The sequence below is a fragment of the Blennius ocellaris genome, assembly GCF_963422515.1.
Source record: "Blennius ocellaris genome assembly, chromosome: 20".
NCBI lineage: Eukaryota > Metazoa > Chordata > Actinopteri > Blenniiformes > Blenniidae > Blennius > Blennius ocellaris.
In genome coordinates this window covers 6,419,060-6,440,151 of record NC_137669.1, presented here as the reverse complement: position 1 = coordinate 6,440,151, position 21,092 = coordinate 6,419,060, and the positions used below count along the sequence as shown (strand labels likewise).

Here is a 21,092-nt window from a genome sequence, read left to right as displayed (position 1 = left end):
GGTTTCTGAGACAAATGTCTGACTTTTACTTATCTTAAAAAAAAAAGATTTAAAGTTCAGATTTTCGAGGAAATAATTGAATCTGAATACTAATTGTTTTAAAATCCTGAATGATGAAGGAATTAAAGTTAGAATTGTGACGTCTTCAGATGAATTCCAGCACTGAGCTGCTTGAGAGGAAGAAAAAACGATCAATCAGTTCAACTTAAAAGGAAAACTACCTTTGACAGAATTCTGTGGAAGAAGTGAGGAAATGAAAGTCACAAATATGAAGGAAATGTCAAATATTAGACCGAGAAAAAAATCTAAATTAAAAAAAAGTCAAAATTAAGAATTAAAAGTCAGAATTATGACTTGATGTGATTCAAATTCTGCTAAAAAGGCAAAATCCAAGTAAAATAACCAGAATCCTAGCAGACAAAGCCAGAATTCAGAAATGTAAAGAAAAGATTTAGAAGTCCACAGAACAGAACAATTCTGAATATTCAGTTAAACTTCAGGAAAAGAAAATAGAGAATTCTGCTTAAACACACATTCCCACTTAAAAAATTTAAAAAAAAAAATCCAAATACTGAGAAAAAAAAATCAGAAATATGAATAAAAAGCCATGAGACGTCTTGGTTCAATCTGATTATTTCTCATCATTCAGATTAAAAAAGACAAGAAGAAATTAGGAGAAATTACAGTCAGACTTTGATCTGATTCGGAGAAAAATGTCACAACATGCTCATTTATGTATTTATCTAGTTTGTCCCAATTCCCATCCAGACAAAACAGACGCACATACGCACGCACGCACGCACGCGCGCGCACGCAGATACACACACCGTTTCCTGCAGCCAACCGCCGTCTGAAGCTGAAGGAGAGAAAAAAAAAACTGTGAAGTTGGAGTCAGTATGAAGGGCGAGGCTTCAGCCCTGTGTGTGTGTGTGTGTGTGTGTGTGTGTGTGTGTGTGTGTGTGTGTGTGTGTGTGTGTGTGTGTGTGTGTGTGTGTCGTGCTCTCCGATACCCCGCCGCGTTCAGTCGGAGCGCTGCAGCTTCATATTATTTTTATTACAACAATATGATCATTTATTATCATGATTATTATTTGGGATTTTCGGGCTGCATGTGGAAGTTTAGTCCGTGTGCCATGGACTGAGTCAAACACACACACACACACACATACGCACACACACGCACACTCTCGCGCGCGCACACAGACGCGTGCGCGCACACACTCGCGCGCGCGCGCGCAGCCCTCGCCTGATTTGCACCAGCCCGGGTCATTCCAGGTGAAAGCCCGGCTCTGAGTCCCGTTCAGCCCGCGGAGAGCTCCACCGGCTCCGGCTGAGGAGGAATGCACCGGCACCGGGACCACGACTGAGCTCCGGATCCCTCTTATGCGGTATGTGCGTTTAGATTATTATTAATATTATTATTATTATTATTATTAAATAAAGAAGAAGAAGAAGAAGAACGGATTGGAGGTTAAGCTGGCTTGATGTGTGTTGTGACAACAGTCCAATCTATAATAATATTCATCCCTTAAATTAAATAAAACGTTTGGAATCTGCACGTTGACGTTAATACTGTTGTGTTTTTTTTTTTTTTTTTAAATGTTTTCCGGATAAAACCACGTCCGCAGAACTTCATTCACATTTACTCCAATTTAACGCCGCCTTGGCAATAAAGCTCCGAATTCGCCGCCGTCCCAATGCAATTTACACCCAGTTGGAATTATTACGATCCATGCGAGGATTCGGCTTGTTTGTTTTGGGCAAATTGTCGCGTTTGAAAGCTGCAGCGTTTATTCTGGAAAACCCCCAAGCGGCTCGCCTCTCCGTGCCCAGCGCGGTCCATCTACCAGGGCGAACGCAGGAATACGGGCACATTTCATGGGGAAAAGTTGGCGTTTTTTCTCCAAGTTGGGGGAGTTTCACTGCAGCCGAATTGTACACGCGTCTCTCGCCGTCCTGGAGTAGTTTGGAAGTAGTTTGCCCAGCGAGGCGTGGATTCAACAAATGGTGGGGGGGAGAAGCGATAAACGGATGCGACGCCCGCGTCGCGGTTCTGAAGACTTCGGGGGGAGTTTTATTGGGGTTTTATGGGCCCAGAGGTTGCAGGGTTTCGACACGCTGTCGGCTTTTGAGTGACTCGGTTCTGCTCGGTTCAGGTCACCACATGTCAGCGGACTACTAGGAAGCTTTCGCTTTCTTAAACTTGACAAACTGCGTCAACATCTGGGGGAGAAAAACCACGCAGCAGCCTCCAGAGCGCAAACGTTTGGACTCAACATTCGGCCTGTCACTTATTTATTGACTTATTTATTGTTCGCGTGCTTGTTTATTTTTTTGCGCAAACAAAGTGAGTGTATTGTGAGGAAGTCTGGTGGAGGTGACTGACAGAGGCTCCATGTGTGTAAAGTTATTTCCCAACCGCGGTCAGGTTGAGCCTCGCGGGGCGCCGTAGATCGAGGAGCGCTAGATGATATGTTGCCGTCTTCTGTGATGCCTTCACTGACAGTCGGGAAATTAAGACGCCTCAGAGGTCACTTGGGGACACTTGGTGTAAAAGATAATCCTCAGGGAAATAAAAAAACATTTATGATCCAGTTGTTGTTGATGTTCTTCTCTAAAACATCGTCAGAACCTTTTCTGAAGGAAGTTCCTCATCACACTCGGGCAAACTCGTATTTCCAGAATTTTAAATTAGTGGAACATCTCCCCGTTTTTGTTGACGTCTCGGCGTCACAGAAGCTCCAGAACCATCCGGAGGCGTCGTGTCACAAGATCCCGTTTGTTCACTGGATCCTCCAGATGTGGATTCTCACTGGAAAAACCATCATTCACTACATTTCAGTCTGTTCTGGTGGCTTCAACACTCTTTTATACCCTGAATCAGTCAAATGGTGATATTCTGACTGGAGCTGCAGCCTGTCTGATATCCCAGAATCCCTTGCGGCAAGATGGTGTCAGTCAGGAAACATATACAGTTTAATGGTTAAAGTTTGTTCTGGTGCAGGAACTTTAACTTAATATTGATTTGTGAGCTTTTCGTCGTCAGTCCAAAAAGACGCCACAGCGAGAAGAAGAGCACATCTTCAATACGAAACTTTAACATGTTAAATTACTGCTCTTATTCAAACGCCTTTGTTTTTGTAATGCTCAGAAATGACGAACACGTTTTAGAATATCGTCCACATGAACATGTTTGCAAAAAAATGGATAATTCCCCCTCGTCTTTCAAAAATGACTTATTTTTTCGCACCATATTGTTTAATAAAAAAAACCAAAAAGCTGCTATAAGCGTGCTAAACCTTCAGGAGGCGGTGTAACGAGCAGCATGAGTGACGACACGAAAACAGAAATATAGAGTTTTTCCAAAATCTGCATTTCGGCCAGAGTTTTCATATCAAAATCGTGTGTGTGTGTATGGATTAGCATGTAGCTCGTTAGCATTTAGCATCAACGTCTTCCATTAGCGCCTGGAACTTTTTAAAGCTCAATAAGCGACGTGAAGCAAACCTTTGAGCTCCTTTTGGCGACGAGATGTTTTCCTCTCAGACTTTCCGACCGGCTCGGGTGAAACTTGTTGGAATCCCAGTTTAATTTGCGAACGAACGAAACAACTTTATTTTAAAGAAACGATTTAGCTTCTCGCGAAAAGCTCCTAGCTTTGTTATGAGCTCAACGTGCATTAAATCCTGCGAGGTCGCAGTGAGACTCCGGAAATATCATTTTAATTGTTATGCAGTTTTCACATGTCGTCTAAAATAAATAAAAAGTGTTGTTAATTGGGCCTGAAAATCTTTGCTCCAAATATTTGGTAAAAGCTAAGATTTTGGTACTTCAGCCTCTTAATTTTAATTAATTAATTGTAGGGGGAGAAATAAAAAAAACCCTAACATTCCTTCTTTTCTCTTGAGTGTGTCCTCGACGCTAAACACGAAGCCTCTGGCTGACGTCAAGCTTTATCCAATTAAAAAATTATTTGTGATGAATCGGCGTGAATTGAAAATTTTTTGGGGGGGGGATTTTGAGCTGAAGTGCAAAGCCTGTATTTTAATGAGGTTTGATATTTCAGCCTCTTGTCAGGGTGGAGGAGGTCGGGGGAATTAGAAACGCGCCGTTCTCACCACGCCAGGCGGCTGAGCGGCGGAGGGTATTTCAGGTCGCCGCGGCTCCATGCTGTGACCATTCCCGCCGCCGCAGCTGCTGCCGGGAGGCATTTCTGCGAATCCCAGCGAAGCTTTTCAACGCGGTGTGTTGAAACTTGTTCCACCGCCGAGGAGACGGACGCCACGCCCCGGCCGCGGCAGCTGTCGGGTTTACGGCTCGGGGAGGCGGCGGCGGCGGCTGCAGTGGAGGGCGAAGCTCAGGCGCAGCAGAAAGACGAGGTGGAGAATCGAGGGGGGGGGGGGTGGGGAGTTTTCTCAGGAAAGGAGAAAATACAAACACAGCGGAGGATTCCAGCTCATTTCAAGAAGGAAGAGCGAGCAGGATTCTGAGGTTGTAATATCGGCACATTAAAGAAAAGCCTGTTGCGTAAAGTGGCTGATTAGATTTGAGCTTTTAGCGGCGCCGCTTCTCAACGTTCGCCTTTTTCAAAAGTGTTTTTTTCTATCTCGTCGTCTTCAAGACAAATCCCTCAGAGTTTTATAGGATTTCTCATTCGATTAGTTTTACCCGTCACCGTTAGGGGGGGGGAGCAGCCCCGGAGCATGATGCTGCTACCGCCGTGCTCCACAGTGGAAATGGCGTCAAAAACACACAAAAAAAAAATAAAATATTTAAAGACTTTTGCAGATCTTTCTGGATAAATTAATATTGCTTGGCTGTTGAAAGTGGTAACGTTCTCTTGTAAAATCCAACAGTGACAATTTAAAATGGTTTAAATTCATCACACAGAAATCAAAACGTTTCAATTCTATTTGGTTTTAATATATAAAGAGATTCATTCATTTTGCTTGCCCTTTTAGTGCATTAATTACATTTTTCCTGTCATGAAATCTTAAAGCGAACGTTAGTCTGGATTATTTAATCTGACAAATTCAAGACTAATATTTCATCACAGTTCAATCGCGTCTCAGTATTTGACACAGGATTCTTTTCTATTCAAACTGAATTTGTTTGAGTAGATCAATAATTACACTTGAATATAGAAGTATTGTTTAAACATAACAACAGAAATCATCTGAACGTTAGCTGGCGGCTGCATGTTGAGCATTAATCTGATTCCAAATGCTTGAAATTAAGATGAATAGAACGGCAGAGTTTCTTTTTAAACACAATTCTTTTTTCTTTTCTTTAAATAATCTTATTTTTATGTCTTAAAATCGTGACTCTAGAGTCTAAAATGTGTCGATATGCAAATATTTCATATCATTTGTTGTCTTTCCTGTTTATTTGACCTTTTTCTCAACCATAATCATCAAAAATCCAGAATTTAAAATGGTTGAGTAATTTATGTTATATGTAGATAAAACTAACTTTTAAATAATAGTCTTAGTTTTTGAGATTATGGCAGAACTTTTACTGTTGTCTTGCTGCACGTTTGAGCTCACAACAAAGTTGCAATAAACTTAAAGTGAAATTCAAATGATGGAGGCAGAAAAGTGTGTGCAATTGGCTAAAAGAGGAAAATAATTAACTGCGTGACATTTAATCAGGTTTAAAAGCTTCACTTTTTCATTCCAACCATCAGACGGTTAAATCAAAGTGGACCGAGTCGAAACACTGTACACATTTTTAATATATTTTAATAAAATCACATTTTTCCAGCTTTAGATTAATTGAAATGAAAGAAAAATGTGTCTTGAGTCGCTGCTTTTAAAATGAGACTTTTTAAAGAATTGACAAAGTGATTTGGGAGCGACTGGACGTCACGCTGAGGAATGAAACGCCGCCGCCTCGTTTCAAGAGACAGACTGAAGCAGACGCTTTTGTTGTTTTTTTAATTACACACAAAAGTTTTTTTATAAATTGCAAGAAAATAAAAAAGCTTTAAAATAAAGGCACAATAACTGCAAAGCTGCAATAACAAAAATGCTAAAATGACTAGAGTTTCAAAAAAATTTGATCAAATGGTTAAAATACCCTTCCTTCCTGTAGCCATAAGACTATTTAACTCCTGTTTATTTGCTGTGTTTTTAGTTAATTTCACCCTTTTTGTGCTTCTAATTAGTCACCGTTAAGACTTGTGCCTATTGATATTGAATTTCTACGCAGCCTTATTTGATATTCAACTTTCTTTCTATTTATTCGCTGTTGAGCGACGCCTGTTCTCCCTCTGGGGTTAATAGAGGAATTCTATTCTAAAATGTCAAAACTGTCTGTAAAATGCTGTGAAAGAAGGATGAAGCCACTGAATCCCGGTACAAAAACAGCTGGAAATGTTATTTTCACGTTTATCGTCCTGAATTGCAATTGAAACTTCAAAAATTCAACATAGTGGAGTTGCACGAGTTTCAAAACTACTGTAACGATATGAAACTTTAAAAGCTGCGTCATATTTAAGGCTTGAAGGTGTTTTATGGCGCCGATTAATTAGTTTTGTTGAAAAACAGTCGTTCCTGTGCACATAGATGGACAATAACTAGAATCAGTGCGACGCACGTTCTTCACTTTTTCTATTTAACAACACAACAAAACTCAAGATCGACAACCTTTATGGCCAAAAGAGACATTTTTAAGATTTTTAACCAAATGAAAATTACCCGCTGAACATGTTGAACCTTTCAAATGAAACAGACACATGAAGTTTCATATCTACAGTAGATTTGAAGCAAAAACTGTGCTTTAGGTTTCTTTTTATAGAGTTTGACTTGCAATTTATTATTATGGTAAACGTTTCATTGTATTTTCAAATGCTTTTGTACCTTATTTTAGTGGTTTCATCCTTTTTTTTTTTTCCCCCCAGCAATGTTCAGACAATATTGACGTTTCAGAATAGAATAGAAATACTTGAATCATCCTTTAAGCATGGCTCCACACAGAATTAATACAAAGGAAGTTTAATATCAAATAACACAAACATAAACAACACATAAAAACGACTTCAACTAAAACGACATATTGTGGATTATTTTGACTGTCTAACCTCGAAGTTTCATAACTTTTTTTATGGTTCAGAAAAAAAGTCTCCTGAGCAGGAAGAGGAGGAGGAAGAGGGACAGGATTTGATTTGTTATTGACAAATAGAATAAAACATTTTATATGGTTAAAAAGTGACTAATACAATGAATATGGTGTCCAATCTCCAATCTTTATACTATCAGATTTATTTCAGACCAAGTACAAAGTTAAAATATAGATTATTATTCCTTCAGATTAAAGAGTATAAAGAGATTCACCTTCCCTGAAGGTTTCATTGAGACATCTTGATTATTAAAGAAACTACAAGTGTTTTTATGTCATCCATTCATGACCCAAGCTTATACATTTCCATTCAACTTCAGGCAAGGAAAAATGTGTCCGGGCAAGTAAAAAGTTGTAAGCAACTGGCCCCAAGGGCAACTGCTCCAAAATCCTTAATGTCAAGCCGTGACAGGCGTTACATAACGACACTTAAAGTCACAGACATAATACCGCTTCATTCACGGGGACATTTAATCATCACAGCAGCTTCTCACTGCACAAAATACTATCAAGGAATAAGAAATATTCCATATTATGCAAATTTAACAAAGAAGGTTTACAATCAGTCGTTCTCTTGATGTTTTTTTTTTTTTTTTTTTTCATTTGCGCATGAAAATCGCCAGATGGTTTCACAACTATATCACGTTTACCACAGACTGTCTTGACAGTAAAACCTTTCTCGTTTCTCTTCATTTGCTTTGAATCAGACGTGTCAGACACTCGGTCTCCACAGTCGCCTTCCACTTCCTGTCTGTGCCGCTCTGGCTTCTTTTACACGAGTGAAGACGACCCACTCAGGTGAAAGTCCGCGATTTAATTACCCCCCGGCGACTGTTTGAATCCTCGTTTTATTCCTGCTTGAACGTCCACCTCTCGCCCATTAAAACCTGTAATTTGGCAACAGCCTCCTTATTGTCCACCTTTTTCATTACTGCTTGCGTAATGTATGTCTGATGCTCTCGTTTATGCATTACGACTTTTTTATACGCAAATTTTTCTTCATATTCTCACCAGAATGTTAAAAACATTATTTCATATATATATATATATTTAGTGAACTCTCTTTTTTTCTTCAGTGTATTTATGACCTATCAGCCTGAATTCTGAGCAACTTTAAGCCAAATGTCGACGCTAAACGTTGTAACAAAGCCAATCCAGACTGCGACACATGAATCACATGTCAGAGTTTCATTTTTCATGATTAAAAATGAAAAAAAAAAAACTACAAAAAGCTATATTGAACATCCAGCGAGGGCCACGTCGCTGCCCTCAAAGGCCCAAATGGAACTAAGACGGTATAAATGTGAGCAAATATAACGTGAAGTAAATGTAACGACTCCTCGGTTTTAAATAACTCAGATTTGACGACTTGTCCATATTACAAATATCACATTTGCAGGGATATAGAAAGAATATATTTGTTAGTTGCTTTGTCAAGTGGAACTTTGGCATACTTGGCTCAGCTTGGTGTCAAAATGTGGACTTTATTGTCTGTTTGACAGCCGACATGCCTTTTTGTTTTGTTTTTTTCCTCCTTGAAGCACAAACATGTTCATGACGCAGCCCAACCATCTGCATCCACTCTGCTCTTCCTGGACATTTTGGGACCATTTGTATTTCTCAATTTTACATCAAATTGCATTGATGTTTATACACTAATATCAATTTACTCATTTGATCGGGACGACGCACATTAATGAACAATCATATACGACTTGTACACAAATGGTAAATGTGCCAGATTGTAGCAAAACTGCAAATTTACATCTTTGAAGTATTATTAAAACTAAAAGCCCATCGCCATGCATTGTGGGAACTGTAGTTTATGGTCAATGCAGTTTTACAAAGATGTGGCGAGCTCCAAGAAACAAACCTCACTACTTGATAACATGATATTTTTGCAGTGGCTGCAAAAGTGCATAAACAAGCACTGCGCCTCTACTGGAAACAATACAGTATTTATTTTTAAGCCAATCAGACCATTAAGCCCTCGCGGGCCACGTAAAATAACGTGGCGGGAACACGACAGCTCCAGAGGGCAGACCCTCCAGCGCTTACTCTCCCTGCTAGATGATCTCAAGGTTGTCACGGAGACGAGGGGAGAGGAAACCACCAGGTTCAGTGACGCCGAGTGCTGGTTGGATCTGGATTTCTTGACCGACGTGACATGGGGGGGGGGGGGGGGAATGAACCACCGGACCCAGCAGCTTGCAAGATAAGGACAAAAAATGGAAGTGATGGGATCAGTGCTGTAAAGCCATGAAGAGGAAAACTGTGTTTTTACATTCAGCGAATGGAAATCAAAAGATTTCAGCACTTCACTGCTGTTGAAGGAACACAGATCTTGTGAGCCTTGTGGGACGTTTATCACCAGCCTCTTCCTGGATGTCCACGTCAGTGAGCTGCCAGCAGGGGTGGAGGAGATGGAGGAGGCCGTGAATCTCCACAGTGACGTCCGGCTTAAAAATCCCAGCAGCATTTTTTTGGGAGTTTTGGTGTAGCCCGAACGACGTCACTGGAGTTTTCACCGGGCGGCACTGAAAATGGCAGCTTTTATTTGGGTCAACGTGTTTTGTGTGAATCAGCCTTTTTCTCACACGAACGTAATGAAATCGTGAGTTCAGAAGACAGACTGACACTGGACGTTTTAAACGGCTGCAGCAGATCCTCTCCTGCTCACAGCTCTCTGGTTGCACTATTGCACTGTTTATAAATGTTTTGACAGCGTCTCTCAATGTGGAAAAGATGAGCGTCGTTACATATTCAGCATGCCGCTGACATTTCTTTGATTATATAAGTGAGCCGTTTTACTGTTTTATAACCGTCGAGAATGTCTAAAATTTAGTTGGAACCGCGCGCATATGCAGGTGATTTTGATTTACGTATCCTTTTCACATTAAAAATGCATTTATCGGTGCACGTTTTAAGTATTGTTCATTAATTAGAAATTACAAAATACGCATGCTGGCGAACGTTTTATATATGTGGACATTATGTGTTCTGTGTCAATATATTTGAATGTGAATCCAAAATAAGCACATTTACCTGTTCTCTACGGAAATTAGCCGTCTGAATAAATCTTACAAAACACCAGTCGCTCTCCGGCAGTTACATTGTTCAGAAGTCGCTCAGAGACAATAAAAGGTTGGAGACCCCTGATTTAGAAAGTTCGTTTTTGAAAAGTTCGCAGCTCCGTCCAGTGACTCGAAACAAAGTGACTCTTGCTGTTGAAAGTTTGAAGATTAAAAGCTAAAGTGAATTATAGTTTAATTTGCCAGTTTTAATAACTTTTATGAACACAGGAACTCAAATCATTGTACAAAGTAAATTGTTTTGGTTTCATTAAAAAATGTCTTTTCCATAAAATGAATGTATCATGAGTGATAATAATCATGTAAACGCAGTATTCATGACGGTAATTGTGGGACACCAGCCCTTGTGTTGCCTGTAGTTTACAATTAGTAAAGACAAAAAAAAAAAAAAGTAACAAAGGAAGTAATTGGCGCTTCGCCTTCGACAAACAGGTTTTTCAACTCGGTGATTCATCGCTCTTTTGTAGAGGCAACAGCCAACCAGCCATTTGTATATATTTCGTAGAATCATAAAACTTTTTATTTTCCAGTTGAAATGGTGGCTGATGTGACCAAACTGACAGTAGGTCATCGTCTACATATTGTTAAACTCACTGGTGGAGGAATCAGAAACACGACAACTGAAATGTCCCCCCCCCCCAACTTTTTCAAATTTTCTAATTCGATTCTCTAATTTTCTGCTCGGGGGTGAGACTCAAAACTGCTTCTTGCTGAGAACCGGTTCTCTGTGTTTCAATTCCTTCCAATCGTTTAGCAGTTTGGCAAATTTTGACAACGTCATTCCTCGGAGCGGCGGCAGGAAACGTGGCGCAGAGCAGCACAAAGTTTGGTTCCATTTCAGGAGAACAGAGCAAATATAATGAATGAAAAAATGCAATTATTTTGGTGTTTATAGATCTTTCATACCGTTGTTTTTTATGTTTGTATTGTTCCGTACATGTTGGAACACGTTAGCACTGGTGTCCATTTAGCATCGAGCTAATACAACGTCTTGATTGGTAGATTTGTCGCGCTCTCATTCATCTTCTATCTTCTTCCGTCCCAGTTTTCAATCGAAAACGTTCATCCGTTTCATCGTCACCTCCGTTAGCCGCTACTGTTAGCTTAGCTTGGCTAGCGCTCTGCTGTGGTCGGAAACAAAACTGAAGTTGGGACGTCTCCAACAAGAACGCAGAGAAAAAGTCCTGACGGGTTTTATTGACTTCCTGGAACCAACTTGATGATGTTTATCCTCTCAGAGGGAGTTTATATATAAACTATATATTCTTTTCTATAGCTCATCTATGTTGAAATGCTACCATGTTTGTTTAAGAAACGTTTCCATGACGTTTCATGTGAAAATGCATCCTTTTTACATTTTTTGTTCAAGAAAAGTTTTACATTTCATGACAAAGACCGCGACTCAAAAAAACCTGTTAGTCATGGATTTATATTTTTTTTTTGTTCAAGGTTTTTAGAAATGCAGATGCTATAATAGTTAACGAGGTTACAAATATACGTTTTTTGAATTCTGTATTTTCTAATTTATCGTCCTGCTGAAAATGAGTAATTAGCCATTGTTTTATTATTTTGTCAAAAACAAGCAGATGGATATGTTATTTTAATACAGTTAATAAGTTCATATTGAGAAGCACCTTATGTTTGAACACTGAAATAAAACAGTGAGGCATTTCTCTTTTTTTTGGTGGAGGTCATCGTAATTTGGTGAAAATGTGTATGAACAAGCTGAATCCGCTGCACTTTTATTCAGGTGTCTAAAAGTATAAAAGAGCATTAATACCAAACCCACCAGGGATTTTTCCTCCATGTGCTTTATGCTCCCTCTGCGATCGTTCTCCGTCATGGCTGCTGCAAAATACCTTCGCTATTCGATAACGGCGGCGACATTTGTTTTTGGTTTTCTGTAGAGAAATGGCCAAAGAAAAGTGTCATTTGAAGTCTTACGCCTCATCAGTTGCTCTGAAAACAAGCTCATTTCATAGATGGACAAATAAATAGACGTTTCCTCACAGCCTCAGCTTGATGTGTCGTTCTCTTTCGTCTCAGACGGATTGTGAGGCCGTCGAATATTAAAGCCGTCTCCATTCTTTGGGCTCCCGCCGCCATCTTGGATGACGTCTCTTTGGTGACGGTGCCGAAACAAAGGCTTCATTCTGCACCGCCGCATCATGGAAAAGTGCATCTATAGAAGGCGTCTCCCTGTGTTTCCCCACAATGTTGCATTGAGTGAGAAATATTCCCTCCTTCCCACTCGCCAGCAATATATTAATATTGTATACATATATCAGCTCGCAGGGGTTTCCATGTTTGCAAAGGCAAGATCACAACGTTCCCGTCTTGCCGTGGACTCCCAGGCCTCGTCTCGGTTTCCTCGCCGTCAGAATAAAGTATCATTGGCTGAGAAAATGCAGACGGTAGATCTGTGTTCCCGGGTAACCCTGATAACCTTAATCTTATTGACTGTAGAAGGAAACGCAGCCGCTGGAATTCACAGATCATGCTTGATAAAAGTCGAAGAGGGGAAATACAAACCGATTGTGGTCAGTTTGATCCCAAAAAAATAAATAAGTCAACCCATTCGGCCACCACGAGACCTTAAAAGCCTCTCGGGAGGCAATCGTGAAGTGAATAAAGAAACTATGAAGGATGATCAGTTACGAGATTCCCACACATATAATTACTAAATAGCTTTACAGTTCATGTAGTTTAATGTTGTAGAGTCTGACCTTCTCAAAAAGTGTGAAATAACAATGTTCAATAACAAATGACAGAAAAAAATATTTCATGATTTTTCTTTCAAGTAATTTTTGTGATTTTTAAAAAAAATATATATTTTTATTTATTTGTATATTAACTATAAAGTAAAAATCTAGAATTTTTTCTCGTGTGTGTGTATGTATATATATATATATATGTACGAAATATTTGTATATTTTTTTAGATCATTAATAAAGGTGCACAAACAGTGTGTTCCTTAAAGGACAATGAAAGAATTATGAAATGGTTGTTTGTGTTTTCATGTTGTTGGGCCTGCAACAAAACCCATGATCAATAAAATGAGCCAGTAAATTATAACTCTGACAGACTGAAGTCAGTTTTAATCGTTTCTAAGTATTAGGAGGTTAAATTAGACATGAGAAGTCTATCAGTTTAATTTTATTGCCGCCGAATTAGTGAGTTCCTCTCAGGCTTCGCCGTAATACAGACACTGCTTTCTTTCTTTTTCATATTTCATCATTAAACCACGGCCACTTCCTCACATATGGATGCAGTTAAACGCAGCGCAGCCTATTGCCGTCCAATAAAATCCCTTATTACATAATTGAAAATTGTGCCCAATTTACCCTCTAAATTCCCCCTAAAAGGAATTAGAGTAATTATATTAATTCCTTTCGACGTCGGCTAATGGTCACAAGTGAATGTTGATTCTTCCTCCCCGCAGTGGGGCTGATGAGGAGGGAGACTCCAGATAAAAAGCTCTGAATGGCTGTAATCAACCTCTCGTGCATTTTGCAGGTGTTAGCTCGCGCTATTGTCGGTGTCTGCCGCGGCTCTGGTGTCACGGCGGCGGGACGAGTCTGGAGGTATTTGACTCGGTCAATGCGGCGGGATTACAAGTGATGACGACGCCTTCGGGGTTACCCGGGCTGGGGACTCTCCTCCGCCGGAAGGAGGGAATGTGAGGAAGAAATGTCAAAGTGCGGGAGCGAGGTGGAAAGACACGACCGGTGTCGCTGAAGCAACACTTGACTGACAGAAGTTGGACGCTGCCGATGCTCTAACGTCGTGGTCTGCCTCGTTCTTCGACGTACCCTTTGTAAAGAGATTAATAATGTTGGTCACACACACACACACGCAGCAGGCGCTGCCATGCAGACGCTCGATTCCGTTCAGGAAGAGCAGATTGAGATGCGTCGTCCTCCGGGACACTTCCACCTGTGGACGAGGGAGTCTGATCCGACCGACTGAAGTCTGTCGCTCAAATGTCTCACAGTGTTTCTCTGTTTGATGAATCTGGAGGACAAACTGGCAGAGCAACATGGTTCCACCATTTGGAACGTTGCAGTCGACCTCATCAGTTGGTGTTTCTACATTAATAAGAAGCCACGGGGTCCCGTCTTTTTTCCAGAACATCGGCTTGCCTCCTTCGCCATCCGTCAAGGTCTTTGATCGAGAAAGTTGTGACGCCGTCGACGGATTATTTAAGTCAGAAGACCCTAAGACTTTCTAACGCGTCGGCACCGTTGCTTTGGTTTGAGATCGTTTTGCTTTTGACTCCTGTGGCTTCTCGTCTTAACCCATCTCGACTTTAATCTCCTCCTCCATCCCGCTTCACCTCAAGGTTAACCGCTCATTTACACCCTCCAACCGGCCTTTGTGTTGTTTGCTGTCTGAGCTAAAGTGACAATCGTCTCCAGTCTCATCCAGAAATGAACGCATGATCACAATGCAGTTTGTTTGTTTTTCAGGAGAAGGAAAATGGGTAAAGTAAAAAAAAATGAAGGGAAAAAGACAGCAGGAAACGTATGAAAGAAAAGAAAAGACGAAGTAAAGGACAAAGAAGGAAAATGTATTTAAAAAAGCGAAAGGGGAAACTAGGATAAAAGACAAAAGAAGAAAAAGATTAATGAGGTTTTTTTTCCCCTTCATTTCATAGAATTAACAAGTTTTTTGGCCCTGGACAAATTTTTTTTTATCTGGTAAAAAAAAAAAAATGTGACGACGGCCGTTTTGGTCACGAAGCCTACAGAGCGCCGAGCTGGTCGCTCCAGCTGGGAAACGTTTCAAAGCAGGAAGCAGCGGCTGGTCTCGCTAACACACTGACGCGATGCGCTGAGAAAATGGAATGAATACACTCCGCTGTTGCTGCACTTGACGGTATGTGCAGTCATGAATGCGATGATTCATATTTATCATGAACTGGGCTGCCCTGTGTCTCAACAACACTGGCACTCAGCGCCTCACACATCTTACTATATAATTAGAATTGAAGACGTAAATGTCAGTTTCTAAGCAGAGAGAATGTGAGGATCTGAGGTCGTTTCACCTTCACATTCTGTCCTGGTATTTGCTGACTTGTGCAGAAAACGCTCCGCCTCCGACTGAGGTGTGGAAATAGCGGAGCGTTGAGGGTTACAGAAGTAGCCGGAGTACTTTGGATGCTTCCGATTCCTCGGGTTTTAAGCGGGAACCATTTTTCCACAGTAGCCGTTATTACTGTGCCTCAGCCAATTTCCCCCAACAGCTGGATTGAGTGATTTTTTTTTGTTAAAAGGAGGTTTCAAGCAGTTTTTTTTTTTGTTTTCATAGTGGAGGGTTTCAGCTCCGGAGGGGAGGCGCTTCAGTTGTGAGAAAATAATATTTGTCTTTCTCATGATATAAAGACGTAAGAATCGTAGCACAGAAACACCGACTGGGCTGGAATGAATCATGGTTTTCATGGACGGTGCAGGAATAATCTGCCAGTTTAAAGTCATAGAGTTTCAAATCAATCAATAAAAGAAAGTCACAGGTCCTGCTCTTGTAAGTCAATAAGAACGTATCTATCACAACTCTTCAACTTGTTGACTGTTCACCTGAGATCACGCTTGTAACTTCATCCTCAAGGCCGTTTACATGGAAACGCTCTGCTGGAGACGATGTAGTTTTCCGTGTTCGTTCCAGAACCGTTGCTTGTGTCGAGGTCTTGATGATGATGACGCTTTTTACACATGGCAAACACAAGAAACTGCCTCGTTTGTCACGACTCTTACAGCAGTTGTCAACTGGTATCTTCACATATCCGGTCTTTAGACTAATTTTTTAAAATGTATGTGTAAGAGATAGTTATAGGCCATAGGAACTGTTAATCATGTCGACTTAGCGATAGCGTAGCAGTCCTTTGCTCATATGAAAATTAAAAAACAAAAATGATAGTAGTGCCATCTACTCTTAGAGCAACGCACCCGGAGATTTGAAATAAAATACAGATTCATTTGTAAATCACACCGTTCAATGTTTCTACTCGTCCCGTTACCCATTAGCGGCTAACTGTTCAATTTAACAGAGGAGGGTTTATCATGTCAACCGCCTGTGTTGACGACCACGCAGGAGCACAATCTCCCATTTCTTGATGCGCCCCGTTGTGGGCGATTCTGGTTTGAACAAAGAGTCTAAACATTAAAAAAAAAAAATCTCTTTAACCATCAAACGCCAGACTTTCAGGCGAGTTTCAACTGAAGTCCAACAGCAACACGTGTTTTAACAAGGAAACGTGGGATTTCCAGGCGACGACAGCCAAATCCTATCAGAAGTTTCGCGTTTCCTCCTAAAAACGTGTCGTTACACTGGTGCCAGAATCACACGTTGTGGAAAATGTTGTGCTTGACGATAACCGTAGCAGGTCGTCACCACGAGAGGAGGGCGGCTTTAAGAAACGAGACGTTAACTGTGGCATCGTCCTGATAGACGAGCTGTTGTTGGACGATTGTCTTGTTGTTGTAGTTTGACTCTGTTGGAGTCACTGCGCGGCTCACATCGTCCACACATTGACACTCGGTACAGGGAAACGCCGTAATAACCAATCAGTGAACGAGTCCGGTCGTGCCCCGCAGCCCTGGGAGATGTCGCGCGTTCAAATTACTAACGAAAACATTGTCATGTCTCCAGTCAGAGAGCTCAGATTTCTGGTTATTTAAACATGCTGCGGTGAAAACAGCCGAAACGTTCAACTTGTTGTGTCGTAAGACAGTCGGTCTGAACTCGTACGGTACAGATGCTTTTTTTTTGTTAAGATTCTAAACGGGTGCGTCACATTTTCACCAATACTTCATACAACGTTCTCCTTAAAAGATGTAAAACATTTCTGATGTTTTTACCTGGAAAAACAAAAGTTTCTGGATCATCTTTATAATTTTTATAATGGACTCTTCCAGAGCCTGACGTTTCCCTTTGGGGAACATTTAGACCAAATCTGCGCAGCGGTTTTGACGCAATCTTGCCAACGGACAGGCCGATGAACAAATATGCACCGACGGTTTTTATGACATTCTTGGCCGACGTAAAAAAAAAAAACTATCCGATTATAAAATACAGTTCAAATTGAGTCGATACTGGAACAAGCTCCGTTTTGGGTTTGTGACACTCTGCATCAGCAAACACAAATGTTAAGTACTTGTTTGTAATACTGAGTGCGGCGGCCAGAGAAGCAATAAAAAAAGAAAATGGGTTCAAGTCAACAGCCCATCTATCAGGGAATGACATAATCTGTGTGAGGGAGAGATTCACTTTCTCTGACGACGAGGCTTCAAGAAGCCTGACTTGACAAAATCTAGGGAGAACTGGAAGAAAAGTCTGTTTCTCACTTTTCCATGATAAAGTCATGGAGGTTCCTTCTGGCCGGTGACAACAAAAAAATGCCTTGAACGGTTGATTCTTTCCAAAAAAAGTACCTCTTGTCCGTATCGTGTGGACGGACGCCCTTCGCCCACCTCGTCACATGTGGCGGCCTCCTGATCATGTGTCGGAATGTCGAAGCGTCCAAATGCTCCCCATCGGGGTCCCTGTCCCACTCCGTCCACCAGCCCGTCCTTTACCGTCTCATTAAATACAGAAACGAGTCGGTCCAGACCTTTGGTCCTCGCCGGCGCCGAGTCGTCACAATTAGATTTGCCTTGTCAAGAGGAAACCATAATAAAGTGTCTCAAATCTACAGAGGGCCCAGAAAAAAAAAACCTCCCGCCGTCACGTCGAAGGTCTGAGCGGTTGAAAGTGACTGTTTTCTCCTCGGTTTGGCTTCGCCGGGATGTTTTGACTCATCGGAGGCCGGACAGACTCTTTCTGAGGCGAAGTGGAGGAACGCCAAGGGAAAACCAGCGGGTCGCTTGCTTTTATTGGATGTTGGTACGTTTCTGAACTGAATCATCGTCACAGGGCAAAACAAGTTGGAGGGAATGTTTGTGAAAATGAACTATAATCAACGAACAGCATAAAGACACAAATATATATAGATTTTTTTTTTATTGGAAAATAATAGATGCGAATAAATAAGTATATTTTGTTGTATTTGGAAGGCAAAAGAAATCCATCAAAATCTGTAAAATTATTTAAATATTTTCCTGAAATCAATCAATAGAATATAAATACTAAAAAATATAAAGTTAACATATGAGCAAGTCTTTGGAAAGAATTAAATACTGTTAAAAAGTCACAAACATCTAAAAGCTTAAAACATTTTAGAAATGATTGAACCGATTTGTAATAAATTATCATTTATAATGACTGATAAATAAAGATTTATTTAATAATGAGAATAATAAATAATAGTAAAAAGAAACTGGTCTGAAATAGGTTGAATAAACGAATATAAATATAGTAATGTAGTTTTACGATTTATCAAGTAAGAAGGAAAATAAAACGTAATTTAAAAGAGTCGCACAAAACAATGAAATTAAATAAACACTTTTTCGTTAGTTCGACTTTACAGATAGAATAACACTAAAGGCGTAGAAATGAAGACAGAATTATATGAAATCACATTTTAAAGATGCACAATCTTACAATAAACATCTGCAATAAAATAAATACATTGAAAAATGGCACATGAAATATAATCACAAAAAATCAAGGGAACATGAAAACTGATGATATGAAATAAATGAAATGATTATGAGAGAAGAACTAAAAAAAATAGGAAAACATTGTTATACAAGTAGAATTCATGTTTCCTGTTTATAGAAGGTTTGATTGATAATGAAGAGTTATTAGCATGTTGTATTGTTTATAATATAATATTGATCTGTTTAACTTTGTTTTAATATTATTTACTTCGTTATTATTCTTTATATATTTATATATCAGTGTTTTCCCCCTATAATTACTGTTAAATTGAGAAAAAATAATTATTGTAACGATTATGTTTGTGTTTTAAAATTATAATTATGTTTTTACTTTTGATGTTGCCGTTCTTTATGTTCGGTCACCGTTCAGCTGCTGATGAAAATACCCCCCTGACCTTTGACCTCCAATGGCGAACCCTGGTAATGATGTCACTGCGCCATGTGGCGCGTCAGAGGACAGAGAATTATAGGTTTTGGTGTTCTTCTCAATTTAATTTTCTTTGCTAAATACATTGATACATACAAACAAACCCAGAAATAAATACAGGCAGACAAAAATATAACCTTCACCCCGACTTTCCTCTGCGAACGAATATATGTTAAAACATAGAAATAAAATATTCATTAAAAAAAGGCTAATTTAAAAACTGTTGTTATTAATATAGTGCAAAGAAAAAAGAATAGCCTAATCTAAAATGCCTCATATAAATATCTATATATATTTATAAAACGGTTTTCTTCCAGTGTCAATAACTGTCGTCTCTACTTTAAATCGCCGTAATGAAATTGTTCTTCAAAATGTTCCAGATGAAAGAAGCTCAAGTCGTTTCTTTTGTCATAAGAGCAGAAGTTTGCAGGACGTTTTGGATGTTTTCACTGTTGGAAATGAGCAAATCGTTGACGTTGCACTTGTGTCTCCTTCGCCCGGTTCAGGTTGCGACGACGTTTAAACATGTTTCCTTGTTCCATTGGAGGAAAAAACAAGAAGAAATCTTTTCTCACTTTGCGCCAGGGGAGAGTCACGCTGGAGGCTCCACCTCTTTGTAAACATTGCAGAGAAAACATTGATATAAATAAATACAAAATTCATAAGAGTGGCGGACGCTGAGAGCTGAGCTTGTAAAAACTCCCACAATGCATCAGCGAGAGGAGACGTCAAAACACAAATAAATAAAAAAAACATTTTCCATTTAAAGGTTCTTATGGCGATACTGAACATTTCATTGTTTTATTCCACATCTGATTGGACTATTTCTATCCTCCCTGTTACCATTATTAGGTTCTAATGAATTAGTGTTTGTTCACTCTTTGCCAAAAACAACATTAGGTTCTTAAGGAAGGAACGTCGGTGTGAAATAATGTTAATATTGATCCTCATGTCATTATTCCAGAAATGTAAATGGTGCACCGCCGTCTACTTCATTTCTTCTTCTTCCTCTTTCTCTCTGCTGGAGGACACGTCTCTCATTTTTCCCGGCCTTCAGATTTCTGCTTTCATGACAGCCTTCGCTGAATCGCACCTTTTTATTTTTGGCAGCTTGCCTCAGAGGTCAGGAGTCTGGCGGAAGGACTTTCATGATTTTCAGAGACTTCAGCGTCTTCTTTTCTCGCCTTCTGACAAAAAAGCTGAAAGCAGCGAGGCGGCGAGCAGAAGGACTTTCGTCTGGCCTGCTGGCGATGCAGCTTTTCTCCCTCTGCTTTACAAAGTCATTGGAACCCCCCCCCCCCCCCCAACGGTCATCCTAACACCCCTAACGGTTGTCCTAACACCCCCCCACCCACCACCACCTCCACCTCCACCCCCCAACTGCAGCTGCAGCTGCAGCTGCAGGCGGATCATTGATCTGCTGGTTGGTGCCGTTTGTTTTGGTGGAGTTCAGACTTTGGCAGGGTCGTTTTAGGACACTCACACTTGAAGCGGCTGCAGCTCCTCTCTCTCTCTCTCTCCCTCTCTCTCTCTCTCTCTCGCTCCCTGTTGCTCTCACTCTCTCTCTCTCTCTCTCTCTCTCTCTCTCTCTCTCGCTCCCTGTCGCTCTCACTCTCTCTCTCCCTCTCTCTCTCTCGCTCCCTGTCGCTCTCGCTCTCTCTCTCTCTCTCTCGCTCTCTCTCTCTCTCTCTCTCTCTCTCTCTCACTCTTTCTCGCTCTCGCTCTCGCTCTCTCTCGCTCTCGCTCTTCCTCGCTCCCCGTCGCTCTCGCTCTCTCTCGCTCTTCCTCTCTCTCTCTCTCTCTTTCTCTCTCCCTCTCGCTCTTCCCCTCTCTCTCTCTCTCTCTCGTTCTCCCCCT

The 21,092-nt window shown here is 40.6% G+C and overlaps 1 protein-coding gene across 4 annotated transcripts in view; it reads left to right on the top strand.

Annotated features, from left to right (window-relative positions):
• The first annotated feature begins 1,254 nt into the window (after positions 1-1,254).
• Positions 1,255-21,092, top strand: part of thrb (thyroid hormone receptor beta) — a 96,591-nt gene continuing 76,753 nt past the window's right edge. For 3 of the 4 annotated variants that reach the window (XM_080515698.1, XM_080515701.1, XM_080515697.1), the window contains exon 1: positions 1,255-1,388. The gene's annotated coding sequence lies outside the window, so the exon portion shown is untranslated. Of the gene's footprint in view, positions 1,389-14,610; positions 15,090-21,092 lie in introns of those variants that run through there. The other variant, XM_080515699.1, reaches the window with a different exon arrangement.